General features: G+C 41.8%; 1 protein-coding gene across 1 annotated transcript in view; it reads right to left on the bottom strand.

Annotated features, from left to right (window-relative positions):
* ZBTB20 (zinc finger and BTB domain containing 20) overlaps positions 1-18,482 on the bottom strand; it is an 811,826-nt gene that overhangs the window by 153,328 nt on the left and 640,016 nt on the right. Inside the window, exon 8 of the mRNA XM_036243711.1 lies at positions 12,448-12,487. The gene's annotated coding sequence lies outside the window, so the exon portion shown is untranslated. The remainder of the gene's footprint in view (positions 1-12,447; positions 12,488-18,482) is intronic.

The following is an 18,482-nucleotide window of genomic DNA, read 5'->3' as shown; positions in this document are numbered from 1 at the left end:
CGTTTTTATTGTGTTAACGACCTTTTTACTGTTGAATTATAACTATTCTTAAAATGCCAGCGAGCCCAGCCTGTGTGACTCCGTGGTTGCGCATCGACCCATGCACCAAGAGGTCATCTTTTCGATTCCCAGTCAGGGCACATGCCCAGGTTGTGGGCCCAATCCCCAGTGGGTGGGGGGGGGGAGCATGCAGGAGGCAGCCAATCAATGTTCTCTTATTGGTGTTTCTCTCTCTCTCCCACTCCCTTCCTCTCTCTCTAACATCACTGAAGAAAAAACATATATTAATGATGGGTCACAGATATATTTCCCAGTTTTTTAAAAATATTTTCTACCACAGTGATATTTTTTATGTAATAAAATTTAATATATTTTTCTTTATATTTTCATAGTTTGGTTTTAGGCTTGGAAAAAGCATCTCATATCCCCAATATGAAACCTTCACTTATCTGGCAAAAATTACATTGAACAGTTACAGGTTTCATGAAGATGCAGAGAAATGGGCAAGCTTTATCTTTGCTGGCAGAGGTATGCATTGACACAATTTAACCGCAGGACAGTTTAGCAATAGATATATTTAACTTCGGTAGTTCCACTAGTAGAAATGTATTCTAAGGAGGCAATTAGGCAAGTGCATTTTCAAAAATGCATATGTGTATAAAAATAGTTACTGTAACATTGTTCAGTTAGAAAAAATTCCAAATATGTTAAATATCCACCAGTAAGAACTTTCAATAAATTAATCATACATTGGAGTACAATACAGCTGTCAAAAAGATAATATAGATCTATATTTATTAAATGGAAAATGCCTATTACAATGTTGAGTGAAAAAGCAGATTACAAAACAGCATGTAGCTTTACCCTTCATTTTGGAAAGAAAAAGACCAAGAGAAAGAAAAACAGACAGACAAATAGATATGTATGAAAATATATTTGCTATAGTGTTAATAGTGATTATTTATCTCCAGGTGAGTTTTTGAATGAATTTTACCTTCTTTATACATTTGCAGTGTAACAAATTAAAACAAAATTAAATGTATACTTTTTAGAAATAAAAATCAGATCTTTTACTTTGAGGAGAAAAAGAGCCTAAATGACCCCCACAACAATTACTTAAAAAATTCAAATATGAGCTTCATGATCATTAGCAATTATTAACTCTCTTAATAGGGTGACATCATTGCCTGGCCATTTTCTTGATGGGTGACATCACTGCCTGCCTCAATTTTCCTCCAAGTTTGACAATTCAGGTGATGCATTGTAGTTCTTACCTTAGAGGACTTTAAAATTCAAATACTGAAAATAACCCAAATATTTATGTCTAGGGCATAATTAGGTAAATTTGGGGGATTTTATATAATAGAAAAGTATTCAGGCATTGCAGACTTTGCAATTATACTGGGAAATACTTATTACATAATTTAGTTAAAAATAGGGTACAACCATATAGATACAATGTATGCTCAATTATGTTAAAATTCTGAGAAGAGACTAGAGAGTGATCCAAAAAAAATTGTTAATGATAGTTGTTTCTGTGTAGTGGGATTATGGCTGTTTTCTCCTTACCCTATACTTTCTTAATATTTTACGATAAGTGTGAATTATAGAATCATGAAAGAAGTAAATATTAAAAAACAACAAAAAAAACCAGCTGCTTTGCTCAACAGCTGCCAAATTTTACCCCAGATGTATCTGCAATTTATGTTTCAGTCAAATGGCCCTAATGCCATTTCCTGAAGGGAACCCAGCAGGATGGAATGTGTTGAAAGAAGGGAACGCTGTCATTGCCACCGCCCCTCTCCAGGCCGCACTTGTTCATGCTTAGGATAGCTCTGAGTATGGAATCCTGCTTCGAGTGGAAATTAGAAATCTCCACGTTCTTCAAGTCTTCTTCACATCTTGTCTTACGTTCTGAGAAGCTGGAATTCAATAATGTATAGTGCTCTGGAATGTCTCCAGGTCTGGAAGCTGTTTCTCGGCTGATGGTGTAGGCCACCATTAGCGATCGAGGCTCATCTATTCCTTTCAAATGGGAGTTTCCCTGAGTAAGAAAGACGAGCTGCCCCATAAGGTCTTCTATCCATGCTTAGTGTTCTTTCCCTTCTACTTTCTAACCTACCCGCTCTTCTCTTCATCCCTCTTGTAAGTAAACAGCCTTTCTGCATAGTTGGAGGGCAGCTCTTAAAATTTAGAAAAAATTCACCCAGTCCCAATACCGCATTTTAAGTACATTATCTAATTATTCCTAAATCATATTTTAGCTAAATGATGATGAAATCAGAACTGTCACTCATATATGTATGATGCATATATGTGTTAGAGGCCAAAGGCATACAGTAGATCTTTTTTGAGAAAGCACGGAAACAACTAGGTAATGGCAGGATGGGAGGAAGGAGCAGGCATAAGAAAAAAAAGGGAGGGAATGACATGGGACACTGTGCCTATTGGCAAAGGTTTTCTGATCACCTTTTCCTGGCTTTTTTGACTGAATGGCAACCCTCAAACTTCTTTTGACTGAGCCATTTGAGGTCAGAGATGGTACCTTATTCACCTCTGATTTTTCTGCACCAAACCAGTGGCTAGTGCAGTCAGCACTCACCAGAGACTTGGAGACCTGAAATGGCCTATTTACTGCCCTTTGCTTCTGGCCTTGGCTAGACCCAGAAAAGAAGCTAAAATGCCTAAATGTCTTTTCACACATACTGGCAGAATCCATCCTAATTTAAATTCAAATACACATCTCTGAGCTTCTACTGTGGTCACTGAACTATTGGAGAAAAGCCCACAAGGAGTTGGGTTATCAGCATGAACCCACCTGAGGCATCCAGGACTTCCACGCTGCCAGGGAGAATCCAACTATGCTTCTTGGGCCAACGTGCTGTCCCTCTTCCCCAACAAGCATTTTAAAATTTCACTTTCCTAATATCTTGTCTCTACTTATTCTGAGAAGGACCTTGCTCCCTAGGAGCCATTATTGAGGAACTTCTCAGCCTCTTACCACCAATCCACACAGGGCTCGCATCTTCCCCTGGCCTTCCTTTCTTCTTTCTTGTATCAACAGACAAGGTAACCCTCCTTTTTGTTGTTGTGTTCTTAATCCTCGCCTGAGGATATTTTTTCCATTGATTTTTAGAGAGAGTGGAAGGGAGGGAGGGAGGATGAGAGAGAGAGAGAGAGAGAGAGAGAGAGAGAGAGAGAGAGAGAGAAAGGGAGAGAGAAAGGGAGAGAGGGAGACATTGATGTGAGAGAGATACATCGATTGGTTGCCTCCTGCAGGAGCCCTGATCAGGCCAGGGATCGAACCTGCAACCCAGGTACGTGCCCTTGACCAGGAATCAAACTCAGGGTGTGAGGGTTGACACTCTATCCACTGAGTCACACCAGCCAGGGCAGTAACCCTCCTTTTATCATTATGCTCAGCATCCCAGGTCTTCAGCCTTATCAGGAATCTTATATTACCAATCATCCCATCCTTGTCTCTCTTCTGAACACTGAATCTCTTCTCTCTACCGTCTTCTTCCCATGAACATATCAAAACAGCAGTGTTTCCATTATCCCCAAACTTCTTTTTGACTTCACTCTCCCCTTCCCAAGATATTACACTCTCTCACTTTTTCCCTTTGCAATAAAACTAAGAGTTATCCACACATGCTGTCTCTATTTCTTCATCCCATTGCAAACAAGCAACCGCTCTGACCATTTTCAACAAAACTGCTTTTGCTCAGGTTAACTACAACTTCCACATTAATATAGTAAAAGTACCTTTTTCAGTCCTTAACTTACTTGACCTCTCAGTAGCACTTCTCACTACTGCCTGCTCTCTTTAAACACTCTCTTCTCCTGGGTTCCGGGCCAATGTTTTCTGATTTTGTTACTACCTCTTTATCTGTTCCTGCCAAGGGCATTTCACAGCCTTGTTTTTCTCTACCAGCTGATGAAATATTAAGAGTTATGCAGTCCCAGTTTGAGTCTTCTTCTCAATCTAAGTCTGTCCCTAGGCTCTATCATCTATGCCAACAGCTTCATTTACCCTAACTTTATTCTGAGTTCCAGTTGTCTGTATCCAACTGCCTATGCAATACCCTTGCTTATTTCAAACGCACCTCACACTGGGCATCTCAAAAACAGATTATTATAATCTTCCCTCCACACCTATTCTCCTTTGGTGTTTCATAAAACTGTGACTGGCGCCATCCTCCATATGGCTTTATGAGCATGATGCCACCAGTCATAGTGGCCTCTTTCTCTCCTTTGTAAGAAAATCCTGTATATGGTACTTCTGACCTGTCAGTTCCATTTATTTTCTCCCATTTCCATTGCCACTACCCTAGTCCATCTTCTGTTTAGTCCACTATAACATCCTTTATACTTTTGCTCCTTCCAAGCCATGCACTACAATGAAGCTATCTTAATCTTTTTTTTTTTTTTTAAACTTTTACTTCCAAGATTACTATAGTTTAACATACAGTTGTAAGAGCTAACACAGAGAGATCTGGCTTACCCTGTACCTGGTTTTGCCCTGTAGTAATATCTTGTATAACTATAGTGCAATATTACAACCAGGACAATGTCATTGGCACAATCCATTTACCTTACTCAGATTTCACCAGTTTTATATGCACTCACTTGTGTGTATGTGTGTGTGACTAGTTTTGTGCTATTGTATTACATGTATAGATTCATGTGACCATGACCACAATGAAGATACAGAACAGTTCCAGCATAAGGATATTTCTTGCTGCCCGTTTATAGCCATCATCAGCTCCATCTTTCCCCCACTGCCCAACCTCTGTCCACCACCAATCTGTTCTGCATCTGCATAATTTTGTCACTTCAAGAATGCTTCATAAATAAAATCATAAAGCATATAATCTTTAGATTGGCCTTTTTCACTCAGTATATCTCTGTGGTTAATCCAAGCTGTTGTATGTATCAAGGGTTCATTACTTTTCAGTGCTGATAAGTATTCCATGGTATGGATGTACCAGTTTGTTTGACCCTCACTCTCGGAGGGTAATTTGGGTTGTTTTCAGTTTGGGACTATTAAAACTAAAGCTGCTATGAATATTGGTGTATAGATTTTTGTGCATATATGTTTCCATTTGTCTGAGATAAATGTCTAAGAGTATCGTATCTTTTTAGAATACAAAATAGATCATAATGCACTTTCTTAACTTTGCTTTCCCATCTCTGAGGAAAGTCCCTGACACAGCCTACAAAGATTCCGACACCATCAGACCCCACATATGTCTCTTCAACCTCAACCTGGGCTGCCCTTTATCTCATTCTCTCTATCCATCTACTCAGGGGCTTCACCCACGCTGTAACCTGTGTCTAGAAACTTCATCCACCACCTAATCTCACTTCTTGTTTTTCTTCTTCAGATGTTAGCTCAAATGTCACTTCCCCAGGGAAGCTTCTCCTGAACTTCCGGACGCACTGAGATTCCCCTCACATTTGCCCTGATAGCACCTGGCACTTTCATGTCATAGCAGTGAGCACAGTTCGCAATAGTACGTTCTTCTGTGTGACTGTCTGATTCATATCTGCCGTCCACCCCCCAGATTACAGACTCCAGGAGGGCACAGAGCACGTCTGTTCTGCTCACCATGACAGCTTCAGCATTTAGTAGACACCCATTTTGTGTTTAATGAGATTTGGAGAAGGCTTTTAAGACAGTCTTGGATTCAAGTTCTATGTCTATTGCCCATGAGGCACACTTGGAAAATTTACTCAAACACATAAAATCTCCATTTCATCTTCAGAATTTATAACAGCAGCTAATTAATGAGTGGTTTTAAAGGTTAAATCAGATAGTCATTCAAATTGTTTTGTCCAGAGCCTAAAGCAAGGCAAGCACTCAAAAAATGCTATCTCTTATTTATTGTTACTATTAGTTTAACAAAAGGTAAGAGTTCTTGTATTTTTTTCCCAACAAGGTTTTAGTCATATTTTATTTCTTGTCTGTTCCCTGGCGTTCTGGCCCTGGTAACTCTGAGGGTCTGGAAAGGAACCCTTAGCTTAAAACTTCGATAACGCTGTGACTGCTGGCTCGAACCACAGGTGTGTCCCCTGAGATAAACAGACCTCGTCTGGCCTCCTGCTCTGGTTCCCATGTTCACCTCACTCGTCCTTCCTCCTCTTGTTCTCTAGCCTGTGGAGCTTAGAGTTGGTAGGGATGCGTCTTCCCGCCTCCTCGTTTCCAGAAGGTCGTTTTCTGAACACACCTTGCCTCCTGCCTCATTCCTCATACTTCCCGATGGAGGAAAATCATCCCGTTGGCGAGACAGCACTTGGTCCCTGTTTCTGAGTTAGATGGACCAATATCAAAGTTTTTAAGTGCAAAAACGTAGTCTCTTTCTCCTTCCTTTCCTACTGAGACTAGTTGCAGCTAGTGGCCTGGAAAGGTGGTGTTCTTACGCAGACAGAAATTGTCCTTTGGACAGGCTTTTCCGAGACTTCGCTCGAAGGGAAAGGGGACGGCAAGCCCATTTACCACTCGAATTAAGCGATGTAGTTTTACTTGGCCTTCATAAAACATTTTGGTTCCCCAGCCATTATTTTTTTTCTTTTCTTTTTCAGTGTGTTTGGAATTTGAGTGCGGAAGAGCCATGCTATGAACTGGATCCCCTCAGTGATCCCGGCACTTAGGTTTGTGCTCTGGCTGGGAATATCTTTCCTTTACACATTCTAGGTATTTTCAAGGCCCAGTTAAATTACATCTTACACGAAGCTTCCCAGCCCTCAAGGCTCTTTTGTGAATAAAATCCTATAGTACTTATTGGATTCCTTATCATTCCTTTTGGAATTGTCATTTATTGTCTTATACGCCTATGGAACACTCAAAGGTATAACTTCTTGTCCTAATTCAATTTTAACTTCCTTAAGAGCAGGCAAGGGCAGTGACCTAGACTTATGTTTTCACTCCCCACGAATCATGATTCTTTGTACATAGTTAGTGCTTAGTAACATCTTACGGGATAATTGTGCTTGAGGTTGGCCTACTGACCAGGTTTTGACTTGAAGGCCCAAGTTACAATTGATATGGCTTAGTGGCTGGATGGTTCCTGGAGGGGTGGTGGCAGTGGCCAAACAAAAAAAAAGTTACTCGGGTGTGTCCCTGAGATGTGTATTAATACACGGCTGGTTACACATACAGGTAGTGGACCTTCATTCTATCTTATGTTGTGTGTTCATCCTGGTATACTCCCCCATTTTCCTTTATGATAAGCATATGGAACTCATGTTCTCAGAGAGAAAGGCTGAGAGAGCCTGGCCGGTGTGGCTCAGTTGTTGAGCACTGACCCGTGCACCAAGAGGTCACCGGTTTGATTCCCGGTCAGGGCACATGCCCAGGTTGTGGGTCTGATACCCAGTGGGGGGGCGTGCAGGAGGTGGCCAATCAATGTTCTCTCTCATCGATGTTTCTATCTCTCTCTACCTCTTCCTTTCTCTCTCTCTAAAATTAATGAAGAAAAAAAAATTAAAGGAAAAAAAAAAAAAAAAAAAAGAAAGAAAGGCTGAGAGAAATGTAAGCCGAGGAAGGCAATGCTCATTCCTCGTGCAGTGGTAGGAGCATTGGTAGAGTGGTCTGAAGAGTGCTGGGATTCTCTGAATTAGCTGAAATACTGAAAAACAGCCACTACCACCACAGGAGAAAAATAAGAAGGAAGGGTCCCGAAAATGGTATCTGAGCAATGAAAGACGGTGAATATTTTAAAGATCACTGAATTTAATTTATTCAACCTAAATGCATAAAAGTACAGGTGGAGACATTATTTATGCAGGTATATGCAAATCACTTTATAAAATAGGCAAAGCCCTTCTGTTTTTTATAAGTTGCCAAGGTGGTTCCTGATATTTTAAAAGCTATGCACCTTTAATGTAATTTCCTAAGAGTTGGAATCCCTCTGTTGGAATCACAGTCATTGTCAGCAAGTTTATTGTTTTCCTCTCCTCTGGGACATTGACAAGGCTCTCATAACCATCACAAAAAGAGTGGTTTCCACAGAGATGTGACGGGAAAAATCCCTTGGAAACTGCTGAGGAGCAAGTCACAATGTTCAAAGCAGAGAACATAGGCTTTGAAAACATGAACCCATCTGACCTCTTGAATTTAGTACAGTGAATTCCTGAGCTCTGAAACATGGGGCCCGGCTGTGCATGCCATATTGGTGCTATAAGACTGGCAGTAGGTTGGCTGTGGCATGGTCTATTTCAAACTCCTTCACAGTGCCCAGTGTTGCATGTTCCCAGATGACATTTGGTTGGCAGAAGCTGGGCCTCCAAAGCTGGCAGTCTGGAATGCAGCCCACTGTGTTTTGACAAACACATAATTGACCATCTGATCACCAGCCTACATTCTGCACTCAGGTCAGTGAAGGGACCTGGGCTTTCATAAGGTCCCCATTCCTTGTCTTGTTCATCTTCTCAAACCGTTCTCCAGAGAGCAATATAGAGAAGACTTAAACACACCCACGCATATCCTCCCATTTCCAAAAGAGAACATGGTACATGAAACATAAGCTGTTGAAAATTTCCTTTAAATTGTCCTGGCAGCCCAAAGTGAACAAGAGAAAAGCACACTTATGGTGAACTCTAATTCAGAAAGCAGGAATGAATATACTGAATTGTTTCAACACCCGGCTGTGCATAAGTTGGAATTCAGCTCAATGGCTTGAAACTTCTGCTTAGGAAAAGGCAGCAAAGGGAAAATGATAGAAAATTGGGGCATTGGTTGACATTAGGGGGCATTCTTAAGAAACTGTTTCATTTTCGGATGAAAGAGGAGAAAAGCTGGACTGGGAATGTCTTCTCTGTATCTGCCTGTTCCACCCCCAACTCCACTATGGGAGAAGGAGACACGCATCTCTGGAGACCAGTAGGCAGCAGCTCAGGGTGAGGTCAGATCCAAATTGAGGTCTCTGGTGAAGCTCCTGTAAAGATACTTTGATCTGAAACTTGGCTCCACACAACACATCAGCCTTTCTCCTCGCAGGCGAGGGCACTGTTGGCAGTAGCCAATCCAACATCTCTATCAACACTACCAGACAGCCTCTCCTCTCCACTCCCGCCTCCACTGCATAGTCCAGGCCCTTGGTGTGACCTGGTCTCCCTTTTCTCAGTCATCCCTCTCTGCCATCACCAGAGCTCTCTTTTTCTGTTTGTTGTTTGTTTTTTAACTGACTTTAGAGAGAAGAAGGGAGAGAAAGAGGGAGAGAGAGAAATATCGATGTGAGAGAAACATCGATCGGTTGCCTCCCACAGGCTCCCCGACCCCAACTGGGGATCAAACCCGCCACCTTTCAGTGTATGGGACGGCGCTCCAGCCAACAGAGCCACACTGGCCAGGGCACAGTGCCCTTTTTCTAAAACACAACTCTGGTTAAAATTCTTCAAAGCCTCCTCAAGCCTGCAGCATCAAGTCCAAACTCCTACCTGTGCACGGCACACCAGGCCCTCTGTGATCTGCCTCCTTCCACTTTTCAGCCTCATCTCTCAGGCTCCTCTTCCAACCACCATGCTCCTGCCCAACTAACTACCGTCCTCTGGAGCTGGCTGCTGCCTGATGCCTCCTGACTTTGCAAATGTTCGGACTTTTCTTCCCTGCTTATGAACCCCTTCTGCTTTCCCCTTTTCCACATCCACCTAGTAAACAGCAATCCATTCTTTAGACTACGGCCAGCCTGAGTACCTCCTCACATGTAGAGTGTCCCTCCTTTCTCACAACCCTCATTACATCTTGTGTACACCTCCATCCCAGCTCCGACCACATGGTGTAGCCTTTGTTTACTATTTATCTCCCCTACCAGACTGTGAGATTCCTAACAACAGACAGCACTTCTTATTTATCTTGGAGTTCCAGGTACTAAGCACAGTAACTAGCTTTCCATAAATGTTTGTTGACTAAAAACTGAATAAAGAGCTGTGCATGATAATGAATCAAACCCAACCAAGCAGTAATATTAGCTTCTAGAAGCATGGTAGGAGCCTCTTAGCAATCTGGGGAAGGCAGAGGATCCCAGAAGTAAGGCACTTCGAGATGGTCATCACAGGGCGAGAGGAAAGGGAGGGGTAAATGGTGCAATTGAGGAATGTCTTGTAAACTGAAGCAGTGACTTTTCAGCTTTTTCAACACTCTGTTTTCAATATTGAAAGGCATTGTCCAGAGAATGAATCAGCGCCTGAACTGTAGAGAGGTCTAACTTATAGGAACTGGTTTCCCAAAGAGAACAAGTCCGGGATACCTGCTTTAAGGCAGCATGGCAGGTTGTGGAGGACTCCTCCTCGTTTCTGCTAAATAATAATGAAATGGAAAACTCCTGGGGGGACATCTGGAAGCTATTCAGTTCCTATTGAAATATGCGTCCAATCCACATTGGGACTTTGGATTAGATGCAGTGCCAAGGGGAGAAGGTCAAATGGGCAGAACCCTGCACGTGTTTGAAGGAGGCCATTGCAGAGACACCGGGAGCTAGAAGCGCTGGGAGGATAATGTTCTGATCTGTTCCCAAGGAACCTTTCTCTTTCCTTTGGTAGGCATCTGGGGCGCCACCTCTGGAGCCATGGGCTGTGTCTGTGGGGCACTTGCAGGCAACAGGGCTGTCACAGGCCCTGCCACCCTTGACATAAAGGCAAGCCTCAGGATTTGGAACAATCCCAGCGCGCATGGAGCTTGGCCCAGGTGTGGGACAAGGTTAGTGGCCACATGAATGGGCTATCAGCCCTTACAGGTCATTCTCCCAGCCCTATTTCTGGTTAAAAACTAGGATCCCTCTATAAGCTGCTCGATGGATGGTTGATATAGCACAGAATCAGTTTCACATTTTCCTATGAGTCAGAGACAGCCTTTCAATTACATTTTTTATCTCAAAGGTCTCCCTTTTGATCTCTAATCTGTGACACAGGTCCCCAGTCCCCTGTACTGCTTGTGTCTGAGGCTCGCCCTACAGTGCTGACGTCATAATAGCCAAGCCGTGCGGGCAGGAGTGCACTGTGCTGACTCATCCCGGTGATGTGAGGATTAATGCCTTGTCGAACACAGAGCTATTATGTGAACTGTTCTCACACAAAGAACTGTAACAAAAATGATTTGCCAGTCAGAGAACTAGAAATAGGCAGTGCTAGGTGGCTGAGGTGGGGACGCAGAGACACAAAGTGGTAACCATGAGCATGCACACTGACCCCCTCCAAAACACTGACAGACCCCCTGTCAACACCGAGAATGCGAAATGACAAGACTTGTCAGGGGCAGGGAGGATCTACCCCTGCTGTATAAATGCATTATGCACAGCACCAGTCTTTGGGGAAGTTTAATCAATCTCCTTTTTCTGTCAAATAACTGTCACTTTAGACTTTCGCCTGGGCATCCTTTGGAGGATTCTGCTCCCCTAAATATATTTAACAAGGTTCTAAGAACATTAGTGGAAACCACACATAAGCAAAAGAGCCATGGGAAGCCCCTTTCCATGCGAATGACTACAACCCAAGAAATACCTGGGAGTGAGAAGCCAGCGAAGTAAGATAAGATGTTGTGAATAAGGAACCAGCTGTGCTCACCGGAGAGTAAGAAGCAGCTGGAAGGAATCATTTATTTAAATAAATAAATGATTATTTCTCACATAAGGTGATGCCAGTACCTGTAGCATCTCTCACGTGGTGTTTCATTCAGTGACTTTGATTATTTAGGTTCATTGCCCCAGAACCTCTTTCAAGCAGCTCAAGGTAAAATTTACCCAAACCAACTCAGTGCAGCCTAGTTAGGGTTTCAAATGATAAATATGCTCTCTTTTCATCTGAAATCAAGTTTTTGGGTGTTTTTGCCCCCCTCAAATGACTTGCATTTTTTTCTAAAGAAGAATGGTACTTTTTACAAACTTCCTAGTGCATCTAATCCTGGACTTCTCTCTCTCCGTTCCCCCCGATTTACAATTTCACACAAAGTTTTAACCTAAGTGGCCGAAGTCTTGCACTGCAGTCTTGTAGTTCTTAGTAAAAGGACATTAGAAATTTTGTCAATATATGAAATCTCTGATCGAGAGGCTGAAATTAAGAACCACTGAACCTAGGGATGGTGTCTGGCTGAAGAGTACATAATTGGCCATTGACAGACAGTGGAGCAAAAGCCCACCTGTTATGGGCATCTGGCTGAAGAATGTAAGCGCGAGCTGGGAGGACCAGCGCCTCTCGCCAACAGCAGCTGTGGCTGAGTAAAAGGCAGTCTTTATAGAAGGCCAGTCACTGGGCCGCTGGTCTTTTCAGCCCCCTCATGGACGGCAACTACTACTACCACCAACAGCATCGACTCCAAACCCAGAATAAGCTGACCCACACGGAAGAAGTGCTGGAAACCACGACAAAGTCAACCAGAGCACACGCCAATGAAGACCCACATTTCCCACATCTGACACTGTTTTGCAAAGTAAAGAAACCGCTTTTACTTACATAAGGAGAAGGGGCAGGCCACGGACTGATGGTCAACGAACTGAAATCAAAGAAGAAACAAGGAATTAAAAATGAACCCGATGACACTATGGGGAGAAGGAAAGCAAATCTAAGTACTACACAGACGGGGCTGGTTGCTCCAAAAGGACGCGCCTTGTCACCGGCAGCCCAAAGGAAAAAGACCCAACTGCGTGACACTTTCCGAAGCTGTGACTTCCCAGTACAGGAAGTGCCAACCTGGTTCTTTGTCAGTTCATTCTGACCTGAAGCACCTGAGGATTTTGTAAAGCTGTGCTGCACACCTGCTTAGTTCCTAGGTCACACTAGCGACATTCCAAGTACTCGACAGCTTCATGTGGCCGGTGGCTGTCTTACGGGTGGAACATTTCTATTGCTGCATAAATGTCTATTGAGCCACGCTGGCTAGAATAGGTAAGAGCTTTACTGTGTAGATCACGAGAAATTTTAGCTAATTTTGACAAAGATGAGTCAACCTCTTATAAACTTTGGTTCTTTAAGGATATTTAGTTATATTTAGTGCCCAGAAGATCCTCTGGACAAATTCACCATCTCCATGTGTTGTTGACCTCAAGTGAGGACCTGGGTTGGTGCTGGCTGAGGACTTGATATTAGCTCCTCTACCCCAGCCTGGCAGTGTCCCCTCTGACAAAGTGATATTAAGATCAAGTGTCTATCCCCTAAAACACATCTCTAATGATGACAACTTCAGGTTTGGGGGAGCTGATCTTAAGTTTCTCATTCTATATTTCTAATCTAAAAATTCCCCTTTTAAATCTTCAACTCACAAGCCAAATAAGCTATTAAGGGGCTGATCTGCTCACCATTGTTTTGATAGCTTCTCTTGTAGAAGAATAAAACAGAAGTAACAGAACAGCCAGGAGAAAGTAATAAACCAAACAAAGGTGCAGAGAAAACAAAGCAGGTCTCCCCACCCCCTCCTACTCAAATGTATCAAGGACTTAATGCTGCTTGAATTCTTCTCTCTGACACCATGATTTTAACCACTTCACAGAAGGCCCCCAGAAAGATGCAAAACAAACTGCATTAGAAGAGATCAAGAAGGATCTGATTAAATAACTAGGCACAGAATAAGGCTAAAGCAGAAAACTGGCAATTAAAGAGACTTCACATCTCAGCAAATTTTCTGGACAAACACACGATCATAGAAGTTCCTCCAAAGAAAGGGTTTCTCCTTTATTTCCAAGGTGGAACCCTGTCCACGAACATGCAAGTGTAAAGGATGGTGTAGCTCTCCATGGACAAGAGTTAAGGTGAAAATCTGATTGTAATGTATGCAAACACAAGAGAGGTCGGGGCTCTCCAATGCTTTCAAATTGTTTCACAAAACTGATGAGCTCAATGAAAATTTTAAGCAAGATAATTAGATTATTTATGATTCATTGAAAGTACTCACAAACCTGAAATGTATATAATATATAACAGACTAGTCTTCAAAGACTTTAAAGCTCTAAGTTTTGCTACATTCTAGTCTCTTGTGTAAGCCAGGATCCTAGACCACTGCACTGGTACATCTGTTAAAATATTTGTCCCTCCGTCCCTCCGTCCCTCCCTCCGTCCCTCCCTCCGTCCCTCCCTCCGTCCCTCTCTCCCTCCCTCCCTCCCTCCCTCCTTCCCTTCTGTTTCCTTCCTTCCTTCCTCCCTTCCTTGTTTTCCTCCCTCTCTCTCAACATTTTTGAGCTTGCTTTCTTTCTCAACCTTTGAAGAGAAAGAGAAAAATATGATTAGTGGTTACCTATGAATATGCTCACTTACCATTTTTCTGTTGCATGCTCTAAACTCAGTAACTCCCAACAATATATTATGCTATTTTTAAATTATACTTTGTATTTATGTTCTTATATCTAAACACATAATGTGCCTTTCTAAATTTCAAGGAGCATTGTTTTTTTTTTTCTCATAAAAGTTAGCCAGTCAAAATTGTTGATGTGATCAGAAGAGGTCAATGTAAATTGTGCCATATTGACCAATACATCCAAAGCCTAGAATAAAAAACTATCTTTCTGGATGTCAAATGACACACAGGCTGTCAATGACAGGAACCCAAAATGGAGAGAAAAATCACAGTGTGTTATGTCACAGTCTAAGACAAATTAAGGCCAAGTTAAATAGAAGATTTTATTGGATATAATTATTCTTTATATATTAATGAAGAACAATAATGCCTATCCCAAATTTAATATAAAGGCTAAATATTTAATCTCAGAGTTCTTATACAATTAATAAATGTTCATAAACGTCAAAAGGCCCCGACTTCTTGATTGAATTAGAATCTGCTAGACAATTTTGAGAATATGTATTAATCTATATAGGTTTATTTTTGTTCAGTTCAAATTGTTATTTTATTAATATGCATCCCTTCTGCCTAAGTGATAATTCACCTTATATGTCTGTAAGTTGTTTTTGTCTGAAAGGCAAAAGATGATCTATACTAGTTTTGCATAACATTAAAAACATTTGCATGAAGCATGCTAGGTTCAAGGCACAAATATTTAGCAAGGATTATAGAACTGCAAGCCCAGATGAATCAGGACCTTAACACATGGTGCAGGAGGCAAGAGGAGAGAGGGGGAGATGAGGAGAGGAGGTGACTTGTGGAAGTCTAATCTTAGTTTTGTGATTTTTGAGAGGAAATTACTATATACTATCAATCGCCAAGGAACTAAAAGTATTATTAATTGTAACTTAAATATTAGTCAATTCTGATTTCAATTTATGTAATGTTTTAGGACAACAGTGAAACAGATCCCTGTGAGAATCCCTTCCCTCAATTACTCCCCCAAAACACCAAGTTTCAAGGAGCTCCCAGACTCCATGATGGTCATCAAGAATTCCAGGTGAGTGACCCTTGGCCTAAGGGAAGGGGAAGAAAAAGCTCTTTTTTTTTTTTTTAAGGTGAATGGAATTTTTTAAATTAATTTATTTTTATTACAGATGTTTCTCCTTGTCCCCTCATTAACACCCCCCTCCCGATCTCCCCCAATCCCCCAGCATTGTTGTCTATGTCCATTGGTTATATTTATATGCATACACGTTCTTTGGTTTATCTCTTCCCTGTCCCCCTCTTGCAATCCTACTACTTATGGCCTCTAGAAGTTTTAACAAGTTGCTATAAGCAGAAGCCAGGAGTAAACAAAATGTACAGAAAACACCTGGGTGAGTGTGTGTGGTTAGAGACAGACTCCTTTAAAGGCCTCCCAGACTCTGACCTTCCTAGTGCTTTACAATTTCTTAAAAAAAAAAAAAGTCCATAGAGCCTTCGGAACAGTGAGGCAGAGAAGTGAGCAGCGAAATGCTAGCGTTGCTATTAACCGAGTGCCTCTGTGGCTTCAGGCATCCTGCTAAGTAAATGCTTCTCAAGCTTGATTATGGGTATGCCCGGGGAGGCGGGGCAGTGTCACTGGAGTACAAAAGCCACAGAATAACTGAGAAAGACAGGGCTGTCTATTTGGTGGGCAGTTGTCCCGTGGCTATGTAATTTCAACTCTTATTTGTACATGTATCCATGTATCCAATAGCTATTTCTTGAATGTTATAGAAGAAATAAACCAGATACTGTTCTGGGCCTCGTGGAACTTCCAGTTTAGTGAGACAAACAAGACTATATTGAGGAGTAGAATGCAAAATCTGTATGTATTTTTAGGGTGAAACCTGAGACCTCGCTGACAAGTCTCATTTGTGGCAGACTGCTTTAGGCAGTGTCCCCAGCACCCTGAGCCCTGGATCTTCCCTCTAACGTGAAGATCACGGACATAGAAGAATTTGAAACAAAAAGCATTAACTGTATATCATTTAATTCTGACTATTCAAGTAAATACTGTTACTTCCAATTTACTAGAGAAAAAAAAAGATATTTGAGAAATTGGGAAACTTACCCCAAATCATACAGCTGCTGGGCTCTGAATAAGGCTGTACCATTCCAAAGTCTACATATTTTTAACCACTAAATTACACTACCTCTAGGTGGTTCCCACTTTATGTTTCCCCTTGAAATCTGGGCTCATTCAGGATTTCGGAGGCTAGTTTAAGCGTCGCCTTTGGAAGAAGACAGGTTTGGCTCGATTTGCATTCTAAATATTTCACAGTGGTAAGGGAAAGCTATTATTATACCCATTTTATGGTGCGGAAGCCGAGCCACTTGCCAGCTGAGGTATCTGGCTGGGTTAAAAACAGCATCCCGCCGTCAGATTCTCATTCCCCTGACTAGCTCCAAACCTAAGTACTGGTACTGTCCAAGGGCTTTTCTGCACATGGCACTCACACCGGCTGATAAAGAGTGAGATGAACTCTGCTAAGAGAAAATCATAGTGCAATAAAAAGAAAGAAAGAAAAGAAATTGGTTCCTTTTAGCACTGTGAATAGAAAAGGGAGAGCTTGTTCATCACAAATGAATCAGAAAATTAGAATGTGTCACAGCACCGCTGACAGAACAGAGGAATTCGGATGAACTGAAGTTCAACACATCCTTCCACCTGAAGAGGGTAGACAGAGCGACAGTGCCACACAAATGACCTCTTAGACTTGCCGTTAGCCTTTCTAACCTTCTTTCTCCAACAACTCTCCCTAGAAGTCAGGCGGGCTTACCTCTTTGTTTTCTAGGGGTAGCGATAACGTTTTAATATCTTTTGTGTATAGTGTTAGTTAATTCTTATGTGGGAGTCATTCCAAATAGTGGGATGAAGACTTTTACCTTATTGATTGTCCTAATACCTTCCTGGCTCCCAGTGTTTTCAAAGGATGAGGCACCATGGGGTTTTTAGAGTCATATGTCTCTCAGGAGAAGCGCCAGCTTCATAGGCTTCTGTCAACTGATATTCCATCTTCATTCTGGATACATGATTTCCCTTATCTGACAGATTCAGGAAACATTATGCCAGATTTAGTGACATTTAATGCACCCTGGATTTGGAGGCTTTTAATTTTTTAGTTCTTTCTAGAATTGTCATTCTTTCTATCTGGCAAGGGTTTACAAGTTATAGTCAGATGGAAGGGTTTTGGAGTCTTCTGCAGACAAGTTTCTTGAAATACTTTCATTCCTTTTGGCCTTTCTTAAAAAACAAACAAACAAACAAACAAACAAACCAACCATAAAATGCCACAAATGGTCATTCATATCTCGGGGTCTGCTTTTCAAGACCATCCATTTTTTGAGTCTATCCGGAGAAGAACAATAAGGAAATCACAGAGATGCCTTACTTCTCCTTAATAAGCTATGATTACTCTGAATCAAGTCTACCTTCATGAACTTAGAGGATGAAATAATGATCAATAAAAAGAGAGAATTCAAAAACTAAAGTTCAGTAATTAGGTCTGGGACTGTTTCTGAGCCTGAGACATTGCTGAGGTACAACTTGCCACTCCACCCTAACCCATACAGACCCTCCCAAGCCTTCCTGATTTTCACAGCTACTGGGCCTGAGAGATGAGAACGAAGTCGAAGGGTGCTGGGAGCAGTGGCGGGGACTGAATTTGTTTATTACATTTAGGGTGATTTCTTGCAGCTCCTAAAATAGACTGAACTCTGTGGCATGATGATATTCAGGAGCTTTCTACAATCTGATCCCAAATAACTTTTCCCTCCATACCTCAAACTCCTGAAGTTGGATTCCCAAAGGATACCAGGACCATGACCACTGTGCATTGATATCCGTAAGGGATGAGGAAAGATTGGGCATTGCTGTCATGTGGTGGGATCAGTCAGAAACACCTGGTCGCAATGCTGCTCACAACCTACCATTAATGCTATTTGGTACCAAAAAGGTTGTGCCTATTATAGGGTAAACTCATCCTGAGACTCCTTGGTGTATAACCACACCAAGTAACATATTAGTAGGACAGGGGGCTTTGGAATAAATGTGGGCACAGCAGGAGAAAGAAACATCCAGAACAGTGCAGACAGAAGGCTCTCTTTGCTCAAATGGTTCATTCAAATGTTTTTTTTGTTTTTTTTTTAAATACGATGAGAAAAATCATGCTGCAAAATTTATATCAAAAGA

This window comes from Molossus molossus, unplaced genomic scaffold, assembly GCF_014108415.1.
Source record: "Molossus molossus isolate mMolMol1 unplaced genomic scaffold, mMolMol1.p scaffold_m16_p_5, whole genome shotgun sequence".
Taxonomy (NCBI): domain Eukaryota; kingdom Metazoa; phylum Chordata; class Mammalia; order Chiroptera; family Molossidae; genus Molossus; species Molossus molossus.
Note: the sequence above shows the minus strand (reverse complement) of the source record. Positions and strands in the feature narration are given on the sequence as shown.